We start from the raw sequence: 13,019 nt of genomic DNA on the forward strand, positions 1-13,019 counted from the left end.
AAACTCCACAGCTTTTCACAATTATTCTGAAACAGACTCAAACGTGGAGCCCCTAGAGTCTTTGAGGAAGAAGAGAAACCACCTTGATTCCGTCTCTAAACATCCCTTGTCTTTCTATACCAGTGTGTCCAATTTTCCCTTTTGCCCTTTTGCCCTTTTGCCAGAAAGATGGTCACTCTGACCCCCATTAAAGATTCTCTCTCCTTCACGAATTTGCTGACTCTCCTGGACCCATGGTCCAATACTTCGTCAGATGTCCCAACACTGTGCCCAGTTTCCTACAGCACCTGCCTCATAGATCTGATACAAGCTTTCTGATCACGTATAAAGGCTGTAACTAGAGCTTTCTGATCACATGTAATTAAGAACTATAACGAACTAGCTTAGCGGAGTAGTATAGACTGGAACTGGTACTTTGGCATCAGCAGAACTGGGTCCAAGTTTTGGTGTCATTGCTCTCCTGGCTGTTGACCTTGAGCAAATTGCTTAATTTCTCTAAGCCTCTTCTGTAATCAAGATAATACTAACACCTATCTCAAGGGAGTTGTTGAAGCCTGTTTTTTTGGTTTTTTTTTAAGATTGATTGAAGTTTCTGTGATGAATTCCTCTTGCGCATCTTATGAATGGATTTCAAAAAATGTCTTTATTTTTTCAATGCTTTCAGGAATTTATATTACCTGAGGGAAATGTAAAAAATGGAGACTTTCTGAAAAATATGTATCGTCTAATGAGTCAAGCCATTCCTGACACCTTACAATTACAAAAAAGTAAAAAGAAAGGAACAAGGAAGGAAAGAAGGCAGAGGTAGAAAATTCTCCGTATGGTCCAACATCTTGCGTCTGTACCACAGGGATCTTCTTGCATTAACACCAGACCAGGCTCATCTTTCTGCCAGCGGCATCCTCTGGTTTGGTGGGTCTGTAAATCTGTTTCAGTACAAAAGATCCACCTAATGGAAAGCAAGTGTGTTGAGGAAAAAACTGCACTCACATTTTCTTGTGCATTCTTTATGCAAAGAAGGAATGATTCAATAACCCAAAATAACCGAAGGAACTGCTCTTTGTGTCTGGAATTGGTCTTTCTTCTAAGGTGGCCGTTGATGATGTGGCATAAAAAAATAAAAAAATATTCAGTTGACTTTAAAATGGTTTTTAAAACCTTCAGTAATGCATCCGTAGCACACCAATAGGAAAAAAAACTAACACTTCATTTTTTTAAATGGTCAAAAACATCAACAGATAATTCAGAGAAGAAATAATGTTTCTCATAAATATATTAAAATGTTTAAGCTCACTAATGATCAAAGAAATATGGAAAGGCAAAACTGAAACTCATCTGCGCTAATCAAATTTGTAAATGTTGAAAAAGATAATTAATGTTAGTGTAGGAACAATAAACCAGGCATTCTTCTCTGCTGATGGGATAGAAAGGATAATCCTTTCTGACAACAATCTGGTAATACAAACCAATAACTAGAAGTTCTGTACCCTTTGAATAGTAATTTAAATTCCATGAACACATTGAAGGGAAATAATCAGAGATGTAGGCATGAAGACATGTAGACATATGTACAAAAAGTTCTCATTACAATAAGTTTTGTAATAGTGGAAAACTTGACGGCAGCCTACGTGTCTAATAAGGAAATTGATAAATTAGACGGCTCATCAGTATAATGGAATCTTATACAGCATTACGTTTTCAAAATTTGTAATGGCGTGGGAAAATGTGAAGCGTAAAACTTTGCACATAGATGGTTCCTTATTTGATAAATACATAGATAAAAGAAGGTTAAAATAAAATGTACTAAAATATTAATAGAAGTTATCACTGGATGGTAGGATTCTAAGTAAATTTATATTTTATATATTCCCAAACTCTTTAGACTGGGTATGTATAACTTTTATAGTTATGTGTTTGACTCACCACTATGTTATACCAGAGCTGTAGCCAGGGGGAGTTGACCTAAGCATGGACATTTAGCTGTCAACTCCAATGTGCTGGATGGTTGGAGGATGCATGTATCACAAGTGATCCCATTCCGTAAGGGGTACAACACATATAGAGATGAACAATCTGAAAATGATGAATGAAGCAATACGGGATTCTGATCAGAGCAAAGCCTTCTACATGGTAAGTACTCAGTAGACTACTGAATTCAGCTTTAGTAACAGATAAACAGAACAAGCAGTAAATGCTACTGGAATCTGATGGACAAGAATCCTGTGGCCTGAAGAAGAAAAAAGAACACAGTCAGGGAAGGGGCTGTGGTAGGACTCGTTCTTGCATTGGAGCTGCAAGGAGGCGTAACTGTGCAAGTGTGGAGGAGGGGGAGGGGTGATCTGTGGGAGAGACTGGCATTTCTCCTGGGCATCCCAGAGACAGGGCCCAGGCCCTCACTGGTCTATCAGTTTCCGCCTGCTCATTTCAGTCATGTTAGAGCCTCCTTAAATGTTCATCTTTTTCCTGGATCGGGAAGGAACAAATGGAGGCCCAAGACTGCTGGGTCATCAGTCAGTGGCCATCGCTGTACCAGGCAAGGTGATGGCCTCTGCGTGTCCCACCCCTTGGTCCTGGTTTAACTGAGTGCTGGTTAGGGAGGACCCCAAGGAACCAGTCATCTGCACCACACTTTACAGAGTAGCCAGCTCTTCCAACAGAGAGTCTTTCCCTTAATCTCCCACTGGCCTGGGTAGGGCTCTCAGTTTACAGTTAAGGAAATGGAGGCTCCCTGAAGTGAAAGGATCTGTTTAAGTTCAGAGCTAGCTAGTGATAAAACCAGGGCTTTAATTTAGTCCGGTGCTTTCCCCCTGTACTACAGGACTAAGTTGTGATAACGTTCCTGGAGAAATACTCTTGGGGTAGAAGGCGTTGACTACCTCTCCCCCCTTTGCATGAGAACAAAGAAACCCTTCCAACGCTTGTCAGCACCTCCTCTGTTTCTTGAAGTCCTGGGTGCGTCAGCACTGGGGGCACCAGAAAGTAACACAAATAAAATGTAAAATATGGTAGGGGAAGAGTTCCAAAGGGAATGATCAGAATCCACTCTCTGCCTATGTTTTGTGGGCAGATAGGAACGCTTCCTGAGGGATTCCTCTTTGCTTCCATCAAATTCCCATAGAGATCTGTGAACTGAGAAAGACTGAGAATTACCGAAAGATCATTGCAACAGAACCAGGGTGGGATTCTATGGACCCTAAATTCAGCTCTGAGCTTCCTGGTCACCAGGGGAAAATCAGCAAAGTAATGATAAGGCAAGGACTTTCCACTACAAAAGAACTTTTTCACCACCAAACTATAAACACACACACACACACACACACACACATTCTCAGACAAACCAAAAGCCAAAATAGAACTCACCTGTCATGCTGTCCACCTCATGGAGTTACAAGGCAAGGACTGGTCAGGAGTCAAAGGCAGTTCTTTTGAGTAGAGGGGTTTAATTGTTTGGGTGAAATTTAAGAATCCGCATTAATACAGTCACAAAAATTCACAAGGCTGTCCAAGACATTGTAAATACTCAAAGATAGAAAACTTGAAGCCGGGGGAAAAGAGACTTGCCCCAAATATATTTGGAAAACCGGAGCTTAGTATCTACACCAACATGCTAGAGGTATTCATCAAGCGTTGCCCCAAAAATGGTCCTACATGATTCACTTCTATAAATAGACATAGATTTCATATTAACATTCAAATAATGCTAGAAAGTTGAGGAAGATGTCTTAGCCCTATGAAGGCTCTGGCTGCCGGGCTTGGTTTACTCTGTTGACCTGTCTACGGTACCTTCCTTCAGAGCTAGTGCTGTGGGGAGGACCTGCCTCCTTCCCAGGTCTATTTTTCCAAATCCAAAATTAACAGGATCCTAATAAATAAAGAGTTTGTGAGTAGAATTGGGTTTTTGGTTTTTGAGGGGTTTGGGATTTTTTTGTTTGTCAGTTTATTTTTTGTTTTTTAACCCAGGCATTCTCTTTTCCTCATTTTATTTAACCCTGGAGAAAAGAAGTTAAAACACATTCCTGGAGAAGGCGGCTAAACCACAAAACCTCCCCCAAGGCCTAAATCCATCCTCTTCGTTGGTTGGTCTGAACTCGTTGGTTGGTTTAGAGTGAAGGGGCTCTTTCCTCTGGGGCCTTTGAAATAGCCATAATTAACACTTCAGTGAGGTTTATGACACAATGGTATCATGTACAGCAAGAGTCAGCAAACTATGTCCTGCGGGGGATTCATTGTTGCAACAGAGACCATAGGTCCCACAAAGCCAAAAATATGTACCACAGGCCCCTTTCAGAGGAGGTCTGCCAACCCCTCCACACCCTCTCAACTCCATCCCCAGCACCGCCCACCAAGAAGCAGCCTTGAGTTTTGATGGTCACGTGGGCCTTGGTGAGAACCAGGGCTTGAGATTTCTTCTAGAATACTGCCTGGAAAGAATACCAACCTACCGAAGTGGACTGTAGGGACAAGGGTTAGAAAGGTGACCAAAAAGAAAAAATGAAGCAAACAGAGAAAAACTCCCAGTATCAGAGCACTCCCACCGTATAAGATGCTGTGACTGCTGCTCCTTCTGTCCTCCCCTCCCCTTCCCTGAACCTCCTGGGCAACTGCTGGGTCTGGTCCCAGGTCCCTCTGCAGTCCCATCACATTGGTAGTGTGAGATCAGCCATGATAGGAGTATTTATACCATAAGAATCAACAGAGGCTACAAATCGGAAAACCCCTACACACACACCAGCCCCCATCTCCCCAAGAGCTGATGATTAAACATTCCCCAGCATAAGTATGCATTGATACATACCATTTTACATAAATGGTACCATGCATGCCTTGTGAGGGATGCTGGGGGCTACGCCCATCCCAGCCCCCAGCTGAAGGAGTGTTGGCTGCCGACAGCTCACAGCTAAGTCTCTCTCTCTCCAGGAATTGCCTGAAGCTGAAAGAAGCTGCCAAACCCCAGGTCTGCTCCCTTCCCGGGGGCACCCTCTATGCAACTACTAGGGTGAAGAAGCCAGATCCGTCCCAACTCAGAACAATCCCAGCTCCAAAGTTCCCCTTGGGTTGAGCAGAGGCCTCTGTTGCAACTGCCTCAGAAAGAGAGGAAAAGACAGAGACAAAGAGACAGAGAGACGGAGACAGAGAGATTGTGAGGCCCAATTGCCCACCACCAGATTCTCTCTTCTTCACCTTCTCTTGTCTTGAGTGATCTGCTTCAGTTCATTTTTTCATTTGCTTACGGTTCTTTCTAGAGTATTTTTCCCAGACCGTTGCCTGGATATCTGGGTGATATTTTTTTTTATTTATTTATTTACCCTGACCAGCAAGAAGTATTTTGGCTTGCTCCAGTGTTTTGTAGATGTCTTCAAGTTCCCATTATGGTAAGTGAGAAACATGACACCCACCTCTTTTCTTTTCTTTTCTTTTGTAATTAATGTTTTCCTCTTTGTAGTGAAGGGGGCAAGAGGTTCTCTTTACACCTGCTGTTCAAGAATTTTATCTGGATGGGCTTAGGTGTGTGGCTTTCAGTCCTAGTGACCCCATGAGTTCTTTTTAAACCAAAGACTCAGACCCGAGTCTTTTTCACTTGGGGAAGTAATCATCTGTCATTTGTCTAATTATTCCCTCTCCTTCATGTGTTTATTTTTCTCCTCCTCCCAGAATTCCTATTACTGACATCTTAGGTCTCCTGGGTCCAGCCTTCAGGTTTCTGATTTTGCCCTCATGATTTCCATCTCTTTGTATTTTTTTTTCTCTCTTTTTTTTCTTTTTCTTTTTTTTTCTTTGTATTTTTGTTCTGGGTATAGGATGCTCTTGCATTTGATCTGTCAAGTCCATCTCCTGATTTAATTCATCCAGTTAGGAGTTTCATTCAAAATATGTTTGGTTCCAGGAAGTCTTTGTTTTCCTTTTCTACTGTGTTTGAAGGTCCTTGTTACTTCTGCTCAGGCTGACATTCTAGCTGTTTGGTGGGTTCCTCTCCCTCTGTGCCCCCTGATCCCTCTTAGATGCACACTTATTTTTTTTCTATCTGTTCTTTGAAACTCAGGGCCAGCTCTGTGAATTCCTTAGGTGACATTAGTCCTGTGAGTAGTTGCATATAGGGAGTCGGTCTCAATCATGGCACCAGGAGGGAGCAAACCTCTCAGTTCCACTGTGTCTCCAGGTTCAGCTTATCCTCAGCAACCTGGCGGGAGGGGGGCCGGTCATGAGTGCTGATGTAGCCCAGGACCCACCTCAATTAGAGCCTCATCCCCAATCTCTCCATCCACTGGCTCAAAGGGGAGAAAGCCTTGCCCTGACTCCCTTCCCCAAGTCTCTAACAGAGCCTCACCTGCCCTTGCTCCTCCAGGCTCCGCCCCCATCATTCCCATTGGTTGCCTCATCAGGAGAACACCAAGTTGGAACTGAGAGTCAACGGCAGCCAGGGCACCATCATATGAAAATTTCCATCCCATGTCTTAGTGTAAAAACAGGAAAAATTTGATCTGCTATCCCTGGCAAGTGTCTCATTTACTCCTAAGACGATTAAGCTCTTTGTTCTTGCTGGATTTTGGGGGGGAAGTCCTTCAAAGTTGTGTGCATTAATTAAATATTTTTGAATAATTGGATTTACTTTAAAATTGCACTCATTGGGAAAGTGAGTGAAAAAGGCAGATTCCAAAGTACATACATATGTGTATGTATGTGTGTGTGTATCTCCCTCATCTGTAGAAATAGGAAATACATCCAGAAAAAAAGTTTGCATGAGGGCTTCCCTGGTGGTACAGTGGTTGAGAGTCCGCCTGCCGATGCAGGGGAAACGGGTTCGTGCCCCCATCCGGGAAGATCCCACATGCCGTGGAGCGGCTGGGCCCGTGAGCCATGGCCTCTGAGCCTGTGCATCCAAAAAAAAAAATTTGCATGAACAAACGCTAAATTGTTGTCTCTAGATGGTGAATTTATAATTTTTACTATCTTCTTTTTTTCCTATCCAGATTGTCTAATATTTCTCTCTTATGAAAGGTTAAAGAATTATTCTGTTCAATTGTTAATTCAGCGAAATACATCATAAAATGTTTGATGCTTACAAGCAATTTTAGAGTGTAAGGAGGGAGATGGCAAGCAGTCCTTGGCCTCTCTCCACCTCTATGTCTGTACAATGAGAGCCCCTCTTGGGAACTCCATGCTCTCAGCGGACCCACCAGGCTATTAGTAACCTGTGGGGGCAAAGCAGAACCACAGACAGAAGCTTCTCACCAAGAGTCACCCAGGATGGTCCCCACCTAAGATACACTCAGGCCAGGAATGGGCTTCAGAAGCAAAGCTCAGCCACCCCTGATTCCCCTGGTCTCCCTGATTACCTAGTTCTGGCCCCAATGGACTGGACAGTCTCTCAGAGAGGAACCACTTCCAGATAACTGTCGCATCTCCAGTTCCAGCAACACTGTCTGGCTCTTACTGACCACTCAGTAATACGAACCAGAACGGCCATACCAGCTAGACATCAGCCCTGATCTAAAACAACTTCTGAACAGGGCTGACCCTCTGGCAGAGGCTGCAACCCCATTGCTCCAAGCCACGTTTTATGGAGTTCTTTTAATAGTCTCTCATGTAACCCATAGCCATATCATAAAACTAAACACCCCATTCTGTACATCAAGTCCACTGACTTCTTGAGCCCTAATTAGCACTGGGCTTTTCCCTCTGAGGGTTGTATTACGGTAATATTATAACCGACAGAAATGGAATCTTTGCTGGGGGCAGTCAAATCCTTCAGACTAACTGAGCTTATGCTGTAGTCACAGTGTCACGGTGTGTCACCCTTTCTCTGAAGTCCCTTTGCCAGCTTCCTATGAATCTCCCTCTTTATCTTTCCTTCCTCCCCCTCCCCCTCTCTCCCCAGGGGTCCCTTCCCCTTCCCAAGCTCCTTTCATCTCTTTCAATGACATACAGCCTTGAGGGCTTAGATGTTTACCTGGAGTCACTGGACAGGATAGCCCCAGCTCACCTCTGAGAATAAATTTAGCCTGTGGGTGATATCCCAGATGGAGAGGTTATCTTTAGCCTGGCAGAGGAGGGGAGTCAGTCTGGGCCATGATGTGAAACAGCAGAGGTGGAGAGAGGTGGGCAGGGGGAAGGAACGGAAACTAATACTCAAGGGTGGACAATAGCGAAGCTCAAGTGTACTCAAGTGGTGGAGGATGAAAAGGTGAAAAGTCGTGGTATGCCTCCTGAAATATGAGGCTCCTCCAGGAACACCCTGGATTAATGGTCTGTTTCATTCCGTCCATGAACTAGGAACCACTTTAACAGCAGAAAATATGGCTACATTATGGGCAGGCAGTATAAAACCACAAGCACTCATGTTCTTTAGAAAAAGCAACAAACTCAGCAGGATCGGTGGTTTTCAAGTTTCCCCGTTCATATCTGTTTACTACTTGTTCATTAGTTTTGTTGCCTGCAGGTGCTAAAGGTTTAAGACGTAAGAAAAATGCATGGAAAAAAATTTACATGGAGAAATTACATTACCTGAATTAGGGGAAAAGCCACTATTATTCGATTTTAAAGGTCTTGGCTAGGAAAGAACTAGGACTCCTCTTCCTGAACAACTCAAGAAAGACTGCAGACTTTTCCCTAGAGAGATTGAAATAACTTTCCTTCCTATCATCCTGATATAAGAAATCCTCCCTTTTCACTCTCTAAAATCTTTCCTGCCATCGTTTATATCCACAGCCTCTTATCTGACCTTCCTTATAGAACAATCAGCAGAATCTTTCATCAAAACAACCAAGCACTTGCTAGTTATTATTAGGGGGAATCTAGGTCCTAGTTTGCGCCTGAGCTGGAGTCTGATGTGTCCAAGCACATCTGACAACTGCATGAGGGACCAAGGGGCTCCTGGGAGGGAGGGCGTTCTGGGGCAAAGGAGACCTGAGGGGGCCCGGGTTGACCCTGGAGGACAGTCTTGTTCATTGGAAGCAATTCATCCCAAGTACGCCTTGGTTAAACACGTTTTTGACTTATATCTGAGTTTTATCAAGAGCATCAGGACCAGAAGGGAAAATGGAAAAGACAATTTTGTTGGAGTTTTATGGGAACAGAGTGCAGACGGTAGAGCTTTGGGGCCACGCTACTGGAATGTCACACGGAGGGGAGATGAGCAAAGAGCCTTCTTCCTCATTCCCCAGAACTCTGGCTGCAGCGTGCTTAGGGGCAGCCATCAGGAGCAGGCCCTGGGGCTCTTGGGCTGTGCAGAGAGCCAGAGATCCCTTGCCCTAGGTACCTTAGGGTAGAGTGCCACTAAGAAGTCACACTCAGGCAGTGAGGCCTGGGGCGCTCAGCTTCCTTTACCAGGTACTTATATAATTGTCACCTTCTGTCCTTTTCTTGTCTAGATTAAAGGATGCCAGTTCTGTCAACCAGTCTATGGAGGGCATCTTTATTTTAATGTCATATGAGTGCATTCTGGTCCTCGTTATTTAACTAGAAGTTACCTTATTCACTTCTGTGACTCTCCCTCCTACCAGTCTATAACAGAGTACAAATAACAGGAGATTTGTAAATACTTTAATGAGAACCTACTAGTAAATAATTTGCTGGTTTCCATCAGTTATACTCCTTAGGATCCACCCTGATTGACAGCATACTGGTACTTGCTAGAGATGGCCTAACACTTCCTGCCCTGTGGCCAACCATGCCTCTTTGGATCCTTTCTCCACTACCCATGGGCCAGATCAATCTTCTTCCGTATAGTATTTGAGATATCTACATTTTGCTACTACACAGTTTTTTTTGTTTGTTTGTTTTTTGTTTTGTTTGCGGTACGCGGACCTCTCACTGTTGTGGCCTCTCCCGTTGCAGAGCACAGGCTCCGGACGCGCAGGCCCAGTGGCCATGGCTCACGGGCCCAGCCACTCCGCGGCATGTGGGATCTTCCCAGACCGGGGCACGAACCCGTGTCCCCTGCATCGGCAGGCAGACTCTCAACCACTGCGCCACCAGGGAAGCCCTACTACACAGCTTTTATTACTCAACATCACTCAGAATGGACAAGACTAGTTCTCCAGTTCTCAAGCTCAGTGGACATTAAACTTCTTTTCCAGGGTGTCAACAACCGTACAACATCACCAACACCTGCAAGTGCACTGAGTATGTCCACAATAACCTCATTAAGTCATCATGAAAAAATACAAAAATATTGTATATATGTGCACACAGCATCTTGGGAAAAGAAACTCTTAACGATGGCTGCCCCTGGGGAGGGAGGTGATGAGTTGAGGAGTCTATGCTGGAGGCAGAATTTTCATTGTATACCCTTTCGAATCACTTCAAATTTAAATCATGTGCATGTGGTACTTTTCCAATTAAATTTTTAAAAATCTGGTTCTAAACAAACAAAAATACAACAAAGAACGAGAGGCAGCCCTGACCCCCTTAGCAGTGGTGCTGACAGGTGCCCGTAGTTATGCCTTACCCTTTGGAGTCAAATGTCCGCCACCATGCCACTGGCCCCATGGAAAACCTCACTGAAATCAAGACGGATTATGCAATGAAGTGCCTGGCTCCGGTCCCTCACAGCCCTTTCCCCATAACTGGGGCAACAAGACTTCCTGCTATGCCCAGGCTCCAGGACTCATCCTACTCCCAGTCTGGAGGGATTTTAAGGGACTCGGGGTTTGGGTGACTCTGCCTTTGTGTTCTCTTGGCAGAGTTGGTCCAGACCTTCTCTGGTGGGGACACATATCTCCATTTTTAACTTGCTTGATTATGAAATCCATCGAGGGGTAAATGAGACACCTGTGAGATCAGACGCTTTCTCTCTCTCCCTCATTTATTCACCAAATGCAGTTAGTAAGCACCTCGTATGTGCAGGATATTAAACCAGGCCTGGGGCAGAAGCAGGTGAGAAGGGGAGGAATATCCCAGTGCCCTCCAGGAGTTCACAGTCTAGTAAGAAGGACAGATGGAGGCCAAACTCCCGAGCTTTACTGCATACAGGCAAGCGTGAGAGACAGGAGGAGGAAGGATTGCTTTCAGTCATTGGCAGGAAAATGAGCCGCCAGGAGAGCTTTCAGGAGGGGATGACACTGTTCAGACTTGAAAACTGTTAGGATTACAGCAGTTGCAGATAGAGCCTTCCAGATCAAGGAAATGGCCTGGGAAGGTGACCTTCTTTTCACGCAGTATGAAGGTTCTGCACTACTGCTCTCCCATTCCTTGGAGAAAATACAAAATGGAAGGTGAAAGGAGCTGGGCCTGGAGAACTCAGGACGGCAGAAGAAGTTCTTTCCGTTTAAAACTGCCTTCCTCTGGCCATCATGCCTGTCTTGTGAAAACCTACTATTTGAGCCCAACCCTCATGATGCCCGCCCCACCTGCAGACAGTCCACTGTCCACCGTCTTTCCCAGGAAGGATAGGCCATCAGGCTGCTGCACTCTCGTTGCACCCTATGTATTCTAGAGCGTCAGGGAGATTTCGAGGTTAGGTGCCCAGGCTCCGGGGCCTTTCTGCCTGGGTTCAAATTCCGGCTTCTGAGTCATCTTAAGCAAGCCACTGGCCCTCTCTGGGCCATAGTTTTACCTTATGTAAAATAGCATAATAATGGCAGCTCCCTCCTAAAGTCGCTCTGACCCGGTAAACAAGTTAATGCCGCCAAGGCGTTAGAGCGGCACCTGCCTTCCTGCCGGCCTCAGTGTCTGCTACGTATAGTCCCAGGGCTGCTGTTACACTTTACTGGACTGTCTGTCCCTGTGGACATGAGAACTTTGAGGGATAGGACCGCCCTCTTCATATTTGAATCTCCCCCCACGCCAAAACCCCCATGCTTAGAGGTGTCCGGCAAAGTAGGTGTTCAACAACTATCTTGAAGGGACGAACAAAATATGCTCATGAAAAGGAAAAGAAAAGTTGAAGTCCAAATGCAAAGACAAAACAACGTAGGTGAAATGATGGAGAAGGATCTCAAAAAGTAAGTGCAGGGGATGAGAATACACCACACTTCCAGGGGAGAAAAATCCCCATCATCCCTCTTCTACCTCTTAACACGGGGATTGCGCATTTTTATTTGAATGGTATTTTTCTCTTCCTTGCCAGCATCCCTGGCCAGGGCGCTCCCTTTCCTCCTCCCGCGCAGGGCGGTTCTCCCCTCCCCCGCCCGGGCCGGGCCGCGGCCGCAACCCTGACCTCGGCTCCCACGCGGGGCAGCAGCCGGGCAGCCGGCGGGCGGGCGGGGCAGGAAGGGGGAGACGCGGCTCCGGGCACCCGAGATCCTTAACTACAGCTTCCAAAGCCCTGCTCGATCCTAATCAGTGTGGGAAAGGAGCGCGGGCCGGGCCGCCGGCCGGAGCCGCCGCCTCTTTTCATAAACTTTATCGCCGCGCTCAGCCGCTGATAAACCACCGTAAATAAACGAGCGCGGGGTGTGCGGCTGCCCCAGGCTGCCTGCGCCCGCCCGCCCGGCCCCGCGGCCCCGGGGGAAATGAATCACACGCCGCCCGCCGAGCTGGACAGAGTTCCCTGCTCTCCTCTGCACACCAGCGCCATAAATCATCGGACGTTCCTCCCCTCCCCAGAACCCCTTCACCTTTTGTTTTATGGATTCAATAAAAAGTCCAGGAGTTTTCTTTCCGGCTGCCGGGCCACCCCTCCTCGTCCGGGGAGCTGAGTGTGTTGTCCTGGGTTATCCTCTTGCTTCAGGTCAAGTTCCTCAGGCCTGGGTTGGGCTTGGGCCTGTGCCTGTTTGCACAAATCCCCTTTGGCTCCTGCACGACCGGAGAGGGGCTGGAGCAGGGGAAGGGAGAGTGGGGAGGTGTCATCTGAAGTCTCCGGAGGCAGACGTGATGAGAACGGGTTCCCACACAAGTGGCCCTGGACACGTGTGTGGATGGATAGCTGGCTGCGGCCATGTCCTAGTAGGATCCCTGGGCTCTGGGCTTGTAGAGGATGTAGAAGCAGAAGGACTAGGGTCTGTGCACTATCCTGATTGCAAGGACGGGATGCAGCCCTCTCCACTCAATGAGAGTGTGTTCAAAAGTCCCTTAGATGC

General features: G+C 46.1%; 1 long non-coding RNA gene across 3 annotated transcripts; it reads right to left on the reverse strand.

Moving 5' to 3' along the window:
• Nucleotides 1–537: 537 nt before the first annotated feature.
• On the reverse strand, nt 538–12,630 carry LOC132521089 (uncharacterized). Of its 3 annotated transcripts, XR_009540723.1 has the most exons (4): nt 12,558–12,630; nt 3,361–3,422; nt 1,924–2,227; nt 538–926 (listed from the first exon to the last, which is right to left on the reverse strand). It is a non-coding gene; the product is annotated as an uncharacterized LOC132521089 (long non-coding RNA). The 3 variants fall into 3 exon arrangements; XR_009540722.1 differs by lacking the exon at nt 12,558–12,630 and having other exon boundaries at nt 1,924–2,073; nt 3,361–5,748; XR_009540721.1 differs by lacking the exon at nt 12,558–12,630 and having other exon boundaries at nt 3,361–5,748.
• Between the last annotated feature and the right edge of the window lie 389 nt (nt 12,631–13,019).

Source organism: Lagenorhynchus albirostris, chromosome 5 (genome assembly GCF_949774975.1).
Source record: "Lagenorhynchus albirostris chromosome 5, mLagAlb1.1, whole genome shotgun sequence".
NCBI lineage: Eukaryota > Metazoa > Chordata > Mammalia > Artiodactyla > Delphinidae > Lagenorhynchus > Lagenorhynchus albirostris.